Raw genomic sequence first — 16,136 nt, forward strand, 5'->3', positions numbered from 1 at the left:
TTAGAGCAGCGTCCATTTCAGATAATGCTTTCTACTGAATTGATGGTGCCCGATACTCTCAGAATTTAGTGTTGTGCCCAAATAATCCAATTAATTTTGTTCTCAGATACTGAGAACTTCAGGCTGTGCCCAATTAATCCAATTACTTTTGTCCCAAATGTTTAAGAGACAACAAAAAAACTCCACCTTTGCAGTCAATATCTAAGTCAAGGTAGAGAGAATTTTATTACTACTCTGCAACACACATGGCAATTCCAAAAGTAGGTTTTCAAGGTCTTATTTTAACAATTTTAGAAATTCAAATGTTCTATAAAGGCAGAAAGAGTGCAGTCAACAGCCTATTTTTTAAGCAACAGTGGTCAAAATCTCTCTACTTCCTTCAAAACCCCCAATGTTTTCCTTTAAAGTTATGTTCCATGATTCAAGCTCTTGAGAATTTAAGTTCTTTGCTTCTTTTGCCTGGCTTAGCCAGCTCAGTCAGGTCTTTGTCAGCAGCTGGGAGGGATTGCAAGTACATAGCTAACAATTCATTTAAGACCAAACTGTGGAAGACTTATTCATGATGAGCAGGAACTTACTCCTCCTGCATTAGTTTTAATAGGAATTAATTAGGAGAAAATGCTGCAAAAGTCCAGTGTTTAGTTGACAAATTGATACATTTGCCAAATATCAAACACTGCAAAAGGCAACTTCAAAACAAAAGTTTCAGGTTTCACTGCAGTAGCCAAGAAGGTAACATTTCCAAGAAGGTAACATTCTTTGAGAGGAATTCTCGGCATTGTATGCAACTTTTTACCAAATGGTACCCTAGAATCTGTAAAATGTTCCAGTTTTAATGAACGGAAAAAAAATAGAGTCATGACAAAGGGATAGCTGAAGACTAGCTTTCTTCCCAGCAGAGAAATACCTCTTGTAATTCTATTTTCCTTCAGCAATGACTTCCTAACAATCTTTTCTCTCTATTTCTCCCATGTGTATAAAGAGGAAGATAGACGTAAAGAGAAACGTTTTACAGAGAAATCATTTGACCCAGGCTCCTCCATGACACAGACCCCGGAGAACCTCCCTGGCAGTCAAGCGCAGGGAGGAAACAGGTGTGGGAATGAGCCACGCACGCACTTCCCTCAACAGTGGCCACAAAATTCAGACACAACAACTGAACCCCACTCCTGCAAAAGCAATGTCTGTGACATAATGTCAAGTAGTGTTTTTGGTGGAATAGCAATAGCATGAGGAACCCTTGAAAAATAAGAGCAGTGGAAGGTGAAGCAGGATTTCCCTAGAAGAGAGACGGCTAAGGAGAGAAATCAAGTAAAAGCCTGCAGAACCAGAGAATACCACTGGGTAATTCTCGAACTACTCAAAAACTGGTATCGCATTGCTGAGTGCAAAGTAACTCTGTGTCTAATGCGGAACATCTTTGATGTTATATGTTTGTTAGTCTTCACAGAACTGCTAAACTCTTAGCCAGTTGTGTTCATCTGTAGATTATAAAATGCTTCAAGGACCTTTGATCTGTTGTGTATTTCCACAGCATCTATCAAAATGGAGCCTTGCTTCAAGCCTGGGCCTACAAATAGTGCCAAGAGCCAAACTATAGCTTTGCCTGCTGTCACTGATGCCTAGTTCTTCATTTACGTATCACAAATTGAAGTTTCACTTCCATGCATTTCATAAAAGTTTTGAAAGAAATATTCACCTAAAACTTTCTCTTTTGTTGTGGACTGAAACGATGTACGTGTTTCCTTTCTACTTATTCAAATCATTCTATAAAGTTTTTATTTTCAAACCCAAGCTAATTTTTATTAGTGTTTTCTTCTTGTTCAGTATGCTTCTTCAAGCAGTATACAGGTGCATAATCTTCACCTTTTATTTAAAATTATCCCCATCACCTACAGAGCATAACTCCTAGAAAATCTATGTTCTTTCAATATTTTGCTTTGCTGAGATCCTCTCAGGCGCACACTGCCAGTTTTTTAAAGTCAGAAACAAGACGGACTTTCAATACAGACAGTAGTTTCTAAGCCGTAACAAATTAACTGACCCAACTGTGTAATATTCTCTGCATTCACTCCCTACGTGATGATATTCATCACCCACCCTCTTCCTTCCTCCACAGACTCTCAGAAGATTCACACTATATCCATTTCCAGTGCTTCTCTCAGATTCCCCAGGCAAATGCCAATCAAAGCTTCCTTTGTTGGTGATATGTACATTCCTCCATGAGCTATAAAGGGTAAGAATGTCCCAACTTTCTACAGGCTATCATAGGCACGTGCAATATTATTGTCCTATAGTTTATCTTACCATACCCCAGAGAAATCTCGTCATCCTGTTTTCTTTATATGGACTACAGATGTCTTAGCCAAGCTTCCTCACCACTGAGTCACCGACCAGGATTGTTTACGTCTCCATAATGAGTCACCTTCAGGATTTGGCTCATTGTCAATAAATGGGCTGACGGCTTCACATAGACTCTGCTTTGTCTCATTCTCCTTCATCTTGTCAATGTAATTGTACCTGTTGGGAGTAAGAACACAAAATGGCTCCCTCTTACTTTTCCTTTTGCTTTCTTTGCACCACTTCATGTTGACTGATGGCACTTTCTATCTCTAGATTGACTGCTGTTCCAAAACTTCAACTTTCATGTTGTTCCAAGTTCCTGTGCCATAGGAAATCCAATTCAGATTTCTTTTTTGCATCCAAGAATATCAGTTGACATGCAAAAGTGCTATATCTTTGGTCTGATGTCAAGCTACATTTCATACATGTCTTTCATCCTCCTAATTTATAAATAGGAATATTGTGAATATTGCAAATATCTAGGATGCTTTCGAAGTCATGTTGCCTTTTTCTATAGGATACCTTTTCACTTACTGGAATTTGTAAATGACTAGGAATTCTGCTGGCCCAAGAACTTTCCTTTTTGTACTATCCATCGCCTTGAAAGTTTGTTTTGTGAATGTTCTGTATTTATTAATTCTTTCCTTTTCTAATCACTATATTTAGTATGTCCACTCAGCACCTAACTCCCCTTTAGATCTAAACTCCTTGCAATCAGTGGTTGGCTGGGCTCCCAGAGTTAGTCAGATTCATTTTCTCTTTCACCTTCAGGCTTTCATGTACTACTTCAGAGCTGTTATAGTTATGTTTCCAAACCAACAGAGTAATATTAATATTTTCATTATCTCATTATTTTCTAAATTTATATTGTAAATATGTTTTTATATTACTTCCTTTCCTTCAAAAGATTAAAAAAATAAAAAGTTATTAAAGTGCTTGATAAGATCCCTTTAAGAGTCTTTCACAATCCCTTTTTTCTAAAGTGGCATTTGTTTTGTTTCATAAAAAAACTCATGGCAACTAAATTGGGGTGAGAGGTAAAATACTGCTGTGAATTAGAAACAGGCTAAGAAACCAAAAACAAAGAGTCAGTATTAATAATCAGTTTTCAAGGGAAAAGGTTAACAGGAAGGTGACCAGAACTGAACCCAGTTTGCCAGGTGAGGATAGAAAAAAAAATGTGAGTAAAAACATCAGTGTGTTTAATTATTACTAGCGATATAAATAAATGGAACCTAAATGTTTTGCATCTAATTCCATGGAAATCACACCCAAAAAATCTCCTTTAAAGATTCAGTCAGTACCTTCCAACATAAACCTGATTTTTATTCAAAACGGCAACTTTTGTGGATAGAAACATGCCCTTATCTTGTTTTTAAATACCAAACTCATTGTGTGAAGGGCAGAATATCCTTGAAGAGCTCCAAATCCTGTGTATACAAGACACAGCTATTCTAAAAGCTGAATCAGTTATTTAATTCTTCAGCGTCGTCTACTGATCTTAACTATGGTTTCTTAGACATGCCGAGTTTATCCAGACCCACCCCCCACCCAAAAAAGTTTTTTGTGTCCTCTAGTCCCAGTTCAGACTAATGGCCAGCCCTATGATCCTGTTTATTTTTAAATCAAGCTAGATAAACAAATCCTTCCATTTGTCATTATTGTTTCTCTTTTTGTAATTAATCCTCTGAGAAGTTACAAATTAAACAGTACTTACTCAACCAAAATGGAAACTTCTTATAATAGTTTCTTTCATAAAGCACAGATCAAATATAAATTCACATTTTTTGAATATGGAAATACTCGTAGTGATGAAAGTTATACTTAGTACACGTGGAATGTGTGCTTCATTTTTTAAGTGTGTTCTTTTTTTTAAATAACAACGATGGCAGTGAACTTCAAGATGATGAAGTTTAATGGGCTCTGGAGCCTGCTCAGATCTAGCTGCTTCCATCCAAATGCTAACGTGCATTCAGAACTGTGAGCAGGAAAACTCAGAGTCTGAAAGACTCATTGCCCTGGTGGGAAATATTATTTCTGCCAGTGAGAGGAACCGCTGGCTGGTTTATGTGATTGAAGGATTGAGAACATTGGCCCACATGAGGTGTAACTTGGTTGTAGATGGGATTCCACTTTGAAAATCTCCCTGGTATTATGATTGTTTTTAGATGAGGCCGAGAATAAAGCCATTTGTATTGCCTGAGCTGCCTGGGGTACTAACGAATAGAGCAATAGACACTGTGTTGGATTCCAGAGGTGAAGAATGATCTAATAAGATTTTTTTGTTTTCAGATGCTGGACCTCATTTTGATGCTTTTCCCACTGTGGTGCTGGGTAAGAGACCGGCAGTTCTAGCCAGCAAGCTGTTTGTACACTCTGACACACACAACCATAAAAGAAAGCAGATTCATTATGGGTGTGACAGAGCCAATTCCCCCAGTTCTGGAGGTTTTCTATTAAACTGCCATTGAGTGAGGATATTGGTGCACTCTTGCCTTGAAAGAAAGAGAAACTTATGAACTCACACTGTTAACAACCAAACAACAACAACAAAATTACATTCAGAGTAAGGAAAATACAATTTACCCCTGGATTTGGCTCTTCTGACAATATAGGACAGGATAGTCTCAGTCTTGCAGTTTAGCTGGATGTTATGCTATCCATCAAAATCTGGGATGATACATGACCAAAATGTGGAACATCTGTATACTGTTGAGAGCCTCAGAATAATTTTTAATTAGAAGATGGGTTTTGAATGCTTTCTCACTTAGTGTGCTAAATAAGCCAGAAATTTAAAAAACACAAACCCCAAATTATTTATGGCAAACCAATAAATTCCCTATTTCAAAATCAGCGCAGCATGAATGCTGACCTCACCTCTGCTACTACAGCTAATAGGAAAACTGAAGCACTACTTAGGCTGGGCATAATTAAGAAGATAAAAAGTCTGCTAATGGATTTTTCAATTATTTTTTTAGATATCTGCCACAGAGAAAGATACTGATCTGGATTCTGTTCCCAGGCCCAGTAACAGAATGCAGTCTCTAAATAAAGCATATATTAGCATGGAGCCCAACACATGAAAATGGTGACACCATAAAAATGGAGAGAGTAGTGTGTAAAATTGAAATAAAGGGTCAGGCTAGAGGTGGGGTTATGAACCGTTTCACAAGGGATGGTTTTTGTTTACTGTTTTGATTAGTGCCCTCGCTCTAGAACATGCGAGTACACTGCTGGAATCTGCAGGCAACACAGAGAGGCATATATCAACAGACAGGAGCACAAGGAAAACCCTCTGAAAGAACTGGATATTTGTGAACTGAAATGAGATGACACTCAGTTGTGGGGAAAAAGGGAAAAAAAATGCATTGAAGTCTAAGAACTAAAACTCTGGTTTGGAAAAGACTCACTAGAGTCTGCTCTGGAACTACCAGATGACTGCAGGAGGCTACAAAAGCAATGCTTTGTTAAGGTGACACTAGAGGAAGAGTAGCAAATTCTTAGTGTCCAACTGTGCAACCCTTGGGATGTCTCATCTGCAGTACTGCCTACAACTTATGTTCAAGGAAAATGACTTCACCACTGAAACAGGTGTAGAGATGGCATACTAGGATAGCCAGAGGAATTCATAACCTGTCATGTGAGAGGAAACTAAGAAAGTTCTGCTGATGTAACCTTATAAAATTAATTTGGGGTGGGCAAGTAAATATCAGGAAAGCAGAATAGTTTTATAAGCCAACAGACAAGGCTGGCACAATAATAAGTCAGCAAACACTGGTCATAAATTACTTGAAGCTGGCAGCTGAAAGATGGTGTCTAGCCATTACAGCAATAACTGTCTGATGGAAGACCTGTTCCAGAGTAAAGAGGCAAAAAACATAACTGCTCCTCAGAAGAACTTAACCAACTATGAAAATACATGGTAGCTATATTAAAGAACCTGAACAGATAACTGAAGAGTTCATGTCCATTCCTACGTTTCTGTCTGATAAATTCACTTGAAAGGATAAATGCCCAGCTGGACACAGTTCTTGGTTCTAGAGACCCATCATCTCCCTGAGGAGAAAAGCTGTACTAGACGAGCAGCTTTTTCCCTGTGACAGTGAAGACTTCTGTAAATTAGAGGCAGGAGTAAAAGAATAAATAGGCTATTTTCTATGAGATAAGTATGTGGCCTTGCACAGCTAAGGATGCCTCTTCGCCATTTGACCCAGCTACAAGTCCATTAACCATCAGTCATTTTAACCTGGCAACAGGTACTCTCATATAAGGTGTTCAAATCTGAGGACCAAAATTGTCCTCAAGCTGTCTAAAATAGTGCTTGACTAGTCTGAAATGAAGGTGAACTCGACATTAAAGAGTCATATTGTCATAACTGAAAAAGTATTGAATTAGGGGGTTTACTTTTTATTTTATACAATTTGGGGCTCCTTAGAAGGCTCCTAAGGCTCCTTGTAAGCTAACATTAGTTTTCTACTTAAGCTCCTCTGACAAACAGTTTTCTCAGGTAATTTAATGTCATGTAAATTAATAGGGCTGCAGTGAAGCTGGCTCTTAGTAAAGTCCTCTAAAAGCATTTTCTTCTAAGTCTATTGGAGTCTGCATGGTGGTTTAGATGTAAGAAATCTCTGAATAAAACACACTGTAACAGCCATCATCTCTACTAAAGAATATTTTTAATACAAAACAATGCAGAAAAAAAAGAAAGCAACTAGGACAAGATGACATTTAAAAGATTGCATAAATGATACAAACCATAACGTGAGTCCATTTTCTTAACATTGTTAAAGAAGGGAAGAAAGTAATTCTCATTCTATGCATTTTAACATTTTTCTGTGTCTAATTAATTCATTAAATTTAAGTAATAGGTTCTGGATGAAATTTCCATATTTTCACTTGAACTGCTGAAGACATTCATCACAGAAGAGCCCTTAGATCTTACTTCACTAAATTCAAGCAAAGTCAGGATTCCTTCAAAACCCACAGTTCTTTCATAAAGAGTGAATTAAAAATATAAACATGGGCTCATTTCTGGTCGTTTGCATTGCTAAGATTTTGTCCTACATGCTCAGATCATTCATTCATTCAAAAAAATACATGCTTAGTAACTGTTCAAAAAGTGGATTAAATCCTTTAACACATTATTACAGCACTGCCTCAATAAGCCCTTAGTTTACCAAAAAGGATATTTACTGTAAATATGGTACTAGAAGCAGCTGCATCACATTTACACAAAAAGAAAACATACTGGATTGTTTAGAAAAAGAGGCATAATATAGTGGCGATTGCTTTCCCCTATACTTCTGAATTAAGAGTTTGAAATACTGTGCTTGAAGTCCCATAAAGCTTGGTATGCCTTGGGAACAGCGCTCCGAGCTTAATTTGGGCCAGGCTCCTTTTTCCACTTTGAAGGAACAAAATGAGAATTTAACAGTTCCAGGAGCCTCTAGGTAGTTGCAAACTGAGGGCTCTAAAGCATTCATGTGGGCAGAGCTCAGCCCACAGTATAAAGCATATTTTAGGGAGCCTGACTTTTAGAACAAGATTGGACCACCTCCCTTCCTACCAGTGCAGAAATAAAACCAAAACACTTTATTCCCCTTTCTAGTTGTCTCCTATGCATATTTTAAGAATTATATATGCAAGAATTATATACACAAGTGAATTGCAGTTGTGAGATTCATATCATTTAGGGATGTCCACAACTCGTAAGTCAAAAAAAGACAAGCTTTTGGAAAACACCGTCTAAGACAGCAAGGGTGCAAAGAGTAAGTTTCATCATAAACATTGCAGAGCTATGCAATATTTAGGTACAAAAACTATTCAGGTACAAAAATAGCAGAAGTCACCCCTCCTCCTAATTCAGCCCCCAAAATGACAGCACTTGAAATTTCAGCATGGAGCAATTTCAGAGATTCATGTCATGCAGAACTATGCCGCTTAGGGCTTTTAGCCAGGAAATTCTGCAAATTTGTCCTCAGATTAAATGGTGCCATGCAACCCAATCACACTACAGGTTTATTTTGAATGCTTGCACTTGTCGATGCCTCTGGCTGAAGATGTCTTGTATTTTTTGGCTTCTGCAGAGTTTGTACTAGAAAAACATCTTGGCACAATTGGCATCTACTGTTTAATCTCTTAAAAGGGTATGGAAATAAAATCCCTTTAATTGGTCTTAGGTATGCACGTCTTGAAAAGTTTGAGACTAATTTTTATAACATGAGCTAAATATACAGCCTGAACTAACTTCCTATCCAGCCAGGATGGTCTTTCTAGATGAAAGATGAGGATGCAGAAAGAATGCAATAAAATTGCATCAGAAAAGAAGCTTACCGTCTGGTTTTGCTAAGTAGGGGTTAAAAAGATGTCTACATGGCAGTCAAGAAGTACGATTTAAAGCTTGTCTGAGGATGTGTGCACAAGCTGCAACTAGTTGGTCAAGGGATGATAAACTTATAGACTTAGCAGTGAAATGCGTGGACTGAAAAATTTATCTGAAATTTGGAGCAAATATTTAGGTGGCTAACCTGCACTGAACTCCAAACTGCCACAGCTAACACTTCAGTTGTAGGATTTATACTCCTATCTAGCCATAATGAGTAAAAAAATTCCAACAAGAATTTGTTAGAAGTATATCATGAATTCAAACAGTGGGAGTGAAATGAGGAATGGAGGTGTTACTGGAACTTTTAATCTGAAACTCTGTCTCATCAATAAAACTAAACTGATAAGTTTCTGTGATACTGGTGCTTCTAGCAATGTCTCTGCCTACTCTGATTTCTTGTTACAGTTGCTGAGCGGTATTTGGAAAGTGTTCCTGGACTGGGGTTTTCTTGAGAATTTTCAGAGGAGAGTTTAGACGTGCTCTTCCTTAATTGACTGGATCCATAGACTGAAAAGCAACCTTGAAAACCTGGAATAATAGTGCCTGCTTGCTTCAGCAGACCCACCCATGATTGTGTGCTTGAATTTTTCAACAAGATGTGGAGGTAGGGCCTGAGGAAACCCATAAAAAATGTTTGGTTTGGCTTTCTGGCAGTTTTCCCCAGCTAGAGCGCATGAAAAGCACTGAGGATGCAAGATCCTGCTAAATTTCCATCGAGCGCCTGCCTCGAACACCACAGAACATTCTGTACATCCCAGAGCGGGGGATCGTATTGCTCCGCTCACCCTGGGGACAGACACCAGCAGCAGCAGCAGCAGCAGCAGGTCATCAGCTGGAAACTGGAAAGCTGCCATCTTTTAATTAGTTGCTCTCTACTTCATAGTAATCCTATTTAAAATCCTATATAATGCAAGGTCGAGTTTGCTGTACAAGCTGAGATAATGCCAAGCCAAATTTTTAATAATATAATTAGTCAGCAACACCTTTTTAGATGGAATAAATATCATCTCCTCATTAAAATTAGGGAGTGTAATATTTAGCCAGGTTCTGTTCTTTCCTATTCTTAATCATTGTCCGGATGAATAAAAATGTTTCCCAACTGACTCTGAATTCAAGAACCACTTTTTTTTTTCTTTTTCTTGTCTTTTTTTTTTTTTAACTAAAGACAACTGCTTTCTGTACAACTTAACTTGGATTTGGTCTCAAGGTCCATATAGACAGTCTTTCAGATACCAGAAACAAATTCTCATTCCTCTTACATGTTACACAAAGGTATTTTAAGCCACTCCAGTTTTCAGTGATTCAACCAAACTGCTTTGTGAGCAATCACTGTATACATTTTAAAAGCAAATAATGCTACTTCATACAAACTGTACATGAGAACTTAAAGCAAAGAATATCAAAGGCATCAAAGTCTTATCATCACAGACTGTTGCAGAACTTAATAAGAAAGATTAAGTGTTACTTAATCACACAGCAAATCAATTCCTGATTCAGGAGCAGAACACGGGTCTCCTGACTACTGATCCAATATCATGGAGGAAAAGGTCCTCATCTGGATCTAAAAGGAAGATTTCTCACATCTGGTCTCTTCCCCACTTCCACCATCATAACGCTTCACTACTTGTTCAGGATGCTGGGTTAAAATGTGCTCCTTACTGGGGCATTAAAAAAGAAAATAAGAAAAATAAAAGGCAGTAATTTACAGTGGGTGGGTTGATATTAATACAAATTAATAAGGTTCTTCTGTAACTATGCTGCAATATATTGTGTAATATAATATAATCCTAGTAATCTGAGCCCTTGCTGCTGCTCTCTGCTATTAAATCATTGCCACAAAGTGGGGAAAAACTGCCAACCTTATGTGCAAATTATGAAGTGTGTAGATTCACAAGATTCTACCTTATTGACAAAAGAAAACTCTTTTGGAAATAGACTGATTTAGATAGCCGATTTCTTTAAATACGTTTATTTTACCTTGCAGGCGTCATCCATTTGGGCAGGAAATTAACTTTTCAGCCAGTGATCTTTTTCACAACACCTCTTAAAATGATATTTTTGTATGGAATGCTAGCAAGAATAGCTCCGTATGAACACACCCCAAGAATAAGTTTACAATTCCTGACAATACCCCAAATATTTCAGTAGGTGCAGAGCATGCAGGCCCTTGGCATCGAGTCAGAACTCCAAGTCCCAACTCACAAAACAGCAGAGAGCTGCACGCAGAATTTGGCAAGTCTGAGGCTTCAACCTCACCCCAAGCAGGCAGACAGGCAAGCAGCCAACCTTTCAAGAACTACCTCGGGATGCTGTAAGTCTCCCAGCTCTCAACCTGGACTTTCCACTGACCACTGAATCATCCCTCCACTCTAGTTGATTCTGTTCTAATGGGTTGTCTTGGGGAATTCCTCTCAACAGCCTTCTCGATCATTAAAGTTCACTCTTTAATTCCACTCCTCTCTGCAGGATCCTACTCTCCCTCATTCACCCACTCCGTGGATGAGTTTGAGGCTTCCCAGTTTTACAACAGGAGATTTCTTACTCAAACTTACAACATTCTGACCTATTTATCTAACCTACTAGAGCTTAACAGCCATGACATGTAGCGTAAGTGTTGCCAGGGATGAACAAGATTAGTAAATATGAAGGAAAGGGAGCGTGTCACTTTTTGCTAATGTGTTCTCAGATAGCGGCAAAATAGAAGCAGTTCTACACCTGGAAATGATCTCACAGCAAGCCACTCTCCCAGCTCACCACCATCTCAACTCTGCACTCAGTCTGAAGCATATTTCTCGCTGCACAGGCTGTGTCTGTGACAGGATCTTCTCAATTTTGTAATGGAAGCATTCTCTGGAAAGACTTGACTGTTACTTTTCCAATGAAAAGTGACCAAATGGAATACGCTCATGGAAAGTCATTCTAGTGAAATGCTGCACAAACCCACCTCGTCCCCCCTCTTCATTTGCCATAAAACGGTATGGTTTTGGTAAACGCTGTCAGTTGTTTATTTGAGGAAAAAAAATAGTTCTCCAGAAGTCATTTGTAAAGCCAAGACACGGTTCAGATTTCAAAATTTGTGGGAAGTTTCTGGTATTTTGTTTCCGCACTTCCCATAAAAGCTTTGGTACTTGTATATGTTCTTCCTCTTATTCCTTATTAATAAGCCAAAGCAATGACATAAGAAATTGCTAAAGACTCAGCATATAAGACCTTAAACACTTTAATACCTAAAGAAAGGGAAAAGGAATGTAAACATTGACAAAGTGAGAAAGCAGCTACGTCTTTTACCAGTGTCAATCCTAATGAAGTTTTCACTTGTTCCACTGAGAAAAATAGATTTGCTCATCATCCTTTCTTAGTTTGAACACATTTGCCAAAAGGATTCTTTTCATACTAGAAAACCACCTTCATTTTTCATGTACAGTGTGCTCTAAAACCACCTATATTTTGTATCCTGAACTAGTCTGTATTCTAGGCAAGAAACACCAGTCTCTTGAGTGAGGTCCGCTTTTTTTTTTTGGCAGATTCCAAAATATAGAAATTTGTCTTACTAACAAGTGCAACAAACACACATGACAACACATCTGAACTGACACTGCTTATGGTATGCGGTGACCAGAAGTTGCTAGATAAATAAAACAAGACTAAAACAAACATAAGAACCTGAAAGGAGAAAACTGAAATGCATAAGATGGCCGGTAGGCCAAGAATGAGACACAATGGCTATATCTACACCAGTAATTTAAACATGCCAGAACAATCCTGGCTGCTGTAAAAAACTGGCACATCTTAGACCATGACTATGCTATTAAATTCTCTCACCCTGCAAGCACAGGGCTGGATGCAACATAGAATTTAGAAGTGATCACTGGTGCATGCCAACTCCTGCACCATGGCCAGAAATTGTCTGGCAGGACTAAGTGGCCCAGGCCTAAAACCATCCTGGGGCAGCTGCAGCAATTTAACTGTGCAGTTGGTCAAATGCCGGCACCCAGGAACATTGCCTTGACTTACAAGTATGGATGCAGCCACTGAAGCCTCGCTGATCATTAATAATAGATGTACACTATCACCCTTCTCTTTCTGTGGAAAACACTAGCAATGTTTCAGAGATCCAGCCTCTTGCATTACTAGCTCTCTATTTTCTCTTTATGTAGTATACTCACGGAAAAGGGCAAGTCAATGGAAAGTTGTCCTCTGAATTGCTGGAATCACTGGAAAGGAAAGAATAAATGAAGCAGAATTAAAATGTGAGTTAGAGATGACACCGGTTTTCTCCAGGGCTGCCCTGGAAAAGGTTATTTTTAGGATTCTCTTTGTAGTCCTATGTAGTACTTGCATACCTTTGCTGCCTTTACAGTTACATATTAAACGTTTAAGCACCAAAAAAAACCCCAGACACCGCCCCCCCCCCCCCCCCCAAAAAAAAACCACAACCAAAAACAAACAAAAAAATGTTATGATGGATTTTAACTTATGGTTATATCATTAGGAATACATGCAACCTTGCAGCTGCAAAATATAGAATTACTTTTACTTCACAAGCATTTGTCCAAACATTTTCTTTCATTTTGATCCAAATAGTTTCACACCCACTGAGTTAGACTTTGACTTTCAGTTTCTAGCAAACTGAAAATTTCAATCAGCTCCTCAGCTAGAGTAAATTGGTGTAGCTCCACAATGGAGCAAAATAACAAGTTCAATGGAGCTACACCGATTAACACGGGGTGAGGATCAGATCCTGATCGAATTGAAACTCAATTGAAATTGCTGTGCTTCACCTGGTGTTTATTCACACCTCACATCAAAACCATGCAAAGCTATGAATTTTGCATGATTCTGATCCAAAGCCACACAACATATATGCTTAAAATTGAGTTCAGGTCATTCAGGAGTTCCACAATGCTAAGCAAATCTTTTGATAAATATGGTTTGCGTTACTAGTTTGTAACAAAACTCCACACCAGGTGACTTTTGTGTGGTCTGGTGTTTCATTGTGAACATTTTGCACTGCTCTAATGAAACATGATTTCTAAGACAACTAGGGGATAAAAAAGAGTTCAATGTTTTACCCATGAGTTCTGCAATATGCACACAAACAGGGACCACAACATGAAACTCCTGCTGTCTAAAATTTGAAACCTAATTCCCTATTAAAGCACCTAAATAATGTTGATGTGATCTTCTAGAGAATATGTGCAATGGTCTGCAGCTCTCATCATTGGTAGAACTGCAAGTCAAACCACTTTGCCTTAGGTCTTTACATAGTCTGGTATTTCATCAAAGATTGTAAAGGGATTGAAACTAGCTTTTCAGAGGCATTTGTGCAAAAAATTACCGGAAGTGCAGGTGCCATCTAGGGCTAGACCCAGTGTAGACACTGGGCTCTTTAGAAAGAGACAGGGAAGGTCCTGTGTGTCAGGACACTCTGTGTTGGCCAAGGAGCAACACACTCACAAGATCCCTCTCACCTCTCTGGAGCTTTGGTGGCAGTGACAGTTCTGGACTTGTGGGATCGAGAGCTTGGAACATAAGGCTGCTTAACCTAAACAAAAGTATTTGCATACACTTACACATTGATTGCATGTCCATGAATCTGCTGCTTTGCCTTTTCCTTGCAAGAAATATGTATGCCACATGCAGAGTACGCCAGATGCCTCCAAGATGCTTTGAACTCATTGTATTTGCCCTGGACAGCTGATTTGTGTATGTGGCATAGGTTTGATACCTACAGGCAAAATGCATGTCTGAGATTCCTGGATTGCTTCAGACAAAGTTTTCAGGCAGAAAAATAAAATGTATAGAAGGGAACTGTGACAAATGGCAGCCTTGTGCTAGTGAGGCTTACAACATGCTTACAACTTCTTTCGCTGCCCTTAGTAGAAAAGGAGAAAGACAAGACAAGGGCAAGTATTCCCATCCAGACGTGTCCATAATGTGGTAAGCAGCGATAAATCCCTTCAGGTGAGGCGAGTATAGTATGTGGGTGCTTCCTCGTGGGAGAGTGCTCTAAGCTATTGGCTCCTATATGCAGCCCTGACATGTTGAGCCTTTCAGAAGAGATGAGAGAGGAATGTATTATTTGATACTTCTGATGAAGCTTTGGAGAAAGAGGAGTACCCACCTGCTCGGAGTTAGGCAGCTGCAGCAACACAGACAACCAAAATTCTAGCCACATGGAATACTTAAAATCTACAGTGGGAGGCCACCTGAACTTAAGCAGTTATAGGGTTAGATGGCACTGAGGAGGAGAAAATCTCAGGCTTCATGTGGCACAGTTCCCTGTCAGAAATTCCCCAATTTTTTGCTATAATAAATACATTGAATACCTATGATACATTGTGTAGGATTTAAGAAGAGCTAAAGTACCAACACCTTCAACAGGGAAGTTCCTTACATTCCTGCAGTTTCGTTACTGTCCCTTTCCCAAAACACCACCATCTTAACATGGCTGAGCCATGCAGGATCTGTTTGTACGTGCACCTCACTAAGACACTTCAACTCAGCATTGCTTTCTAAAACATATATTCTGGCACAAGACGAAACTCCTCAGAAGGCAGAGAGCCAAGGCTATCTTCTTAAAAATCCTTGTTATCAGAGGAAATGTTATATTTTAAATATAGTTCAATGTTTATATCACTCCCAAAGTACAGGACACCTGAGGGAAACCCTTTCCTAATCTGCAAAAACCTGAACTCGTGTATTCCATCTTTTAGCAAAGTGACAAGCTATTAAAATCATGCACATTCCCATCTCTTAATTTAAAGATGTATTAACATGAAGTTCCCCAGGTGAGAGCAGATGACAAAACAGCTGCATTACTCCCCAGCTACCAAGAAAGATGAACTCCTGGCAAAGGGTAAACCAAGAGAATAAGTCCATGGACTTCTGCTCTCCAATGCCTTTCAAATAACCCTGTGTGGCTACTTTACTGTGATTTTCAGATATGCTCTCTTGTATCTTTGAGAATCTTGCCCGTAGCACCCAATTCCCATTGCATTTTGGCATTCAGTGGGTTTAAATGTACGCATTCACACTCTGACTTATACACTGATTGGTTCTACGCTATTACAATACTTTGAAAATCTCCAGTGGTGATCTGACCATTAAACCTAGCTATAAATTAGACAGATTAGCATTTTCCTATAGGGAAATAGCATGCTCCTTGATTCAGTATAAGGGTTTACTGCTGGCATGATACTTTAGGCATGAAGACAAGGATGTATTATACGCAACAATGATACAGATGTCTGAACGAATCATTATAGTATGTCACCATTTCCCCTAGAAGCATCTCATGCTCTTTGTATTGTAGCCACACCAGTACTTGACTCTAACTTCCACTGTCTTTCACAGAAGAACGTCATGTAGGAACTGAAAGATGGCAAGATAAAAATAGCTAAGCTTT

This window comes from Caloenas nicobarica, chromosome 2, assembly GCF_036013445.1.
Source record: "Caloenas nicobarica isolate bCalNic1 chromosome 2, bCalNic1.hap1, whole genome shotgun sequence".
Taxonomy (NCBI): domain Eukaryota; kingdom Metazoa; phylum Chordata; class Aves; order Columbiformes; family Columbidae; genus Caloenas; species Caloenas nicobarica.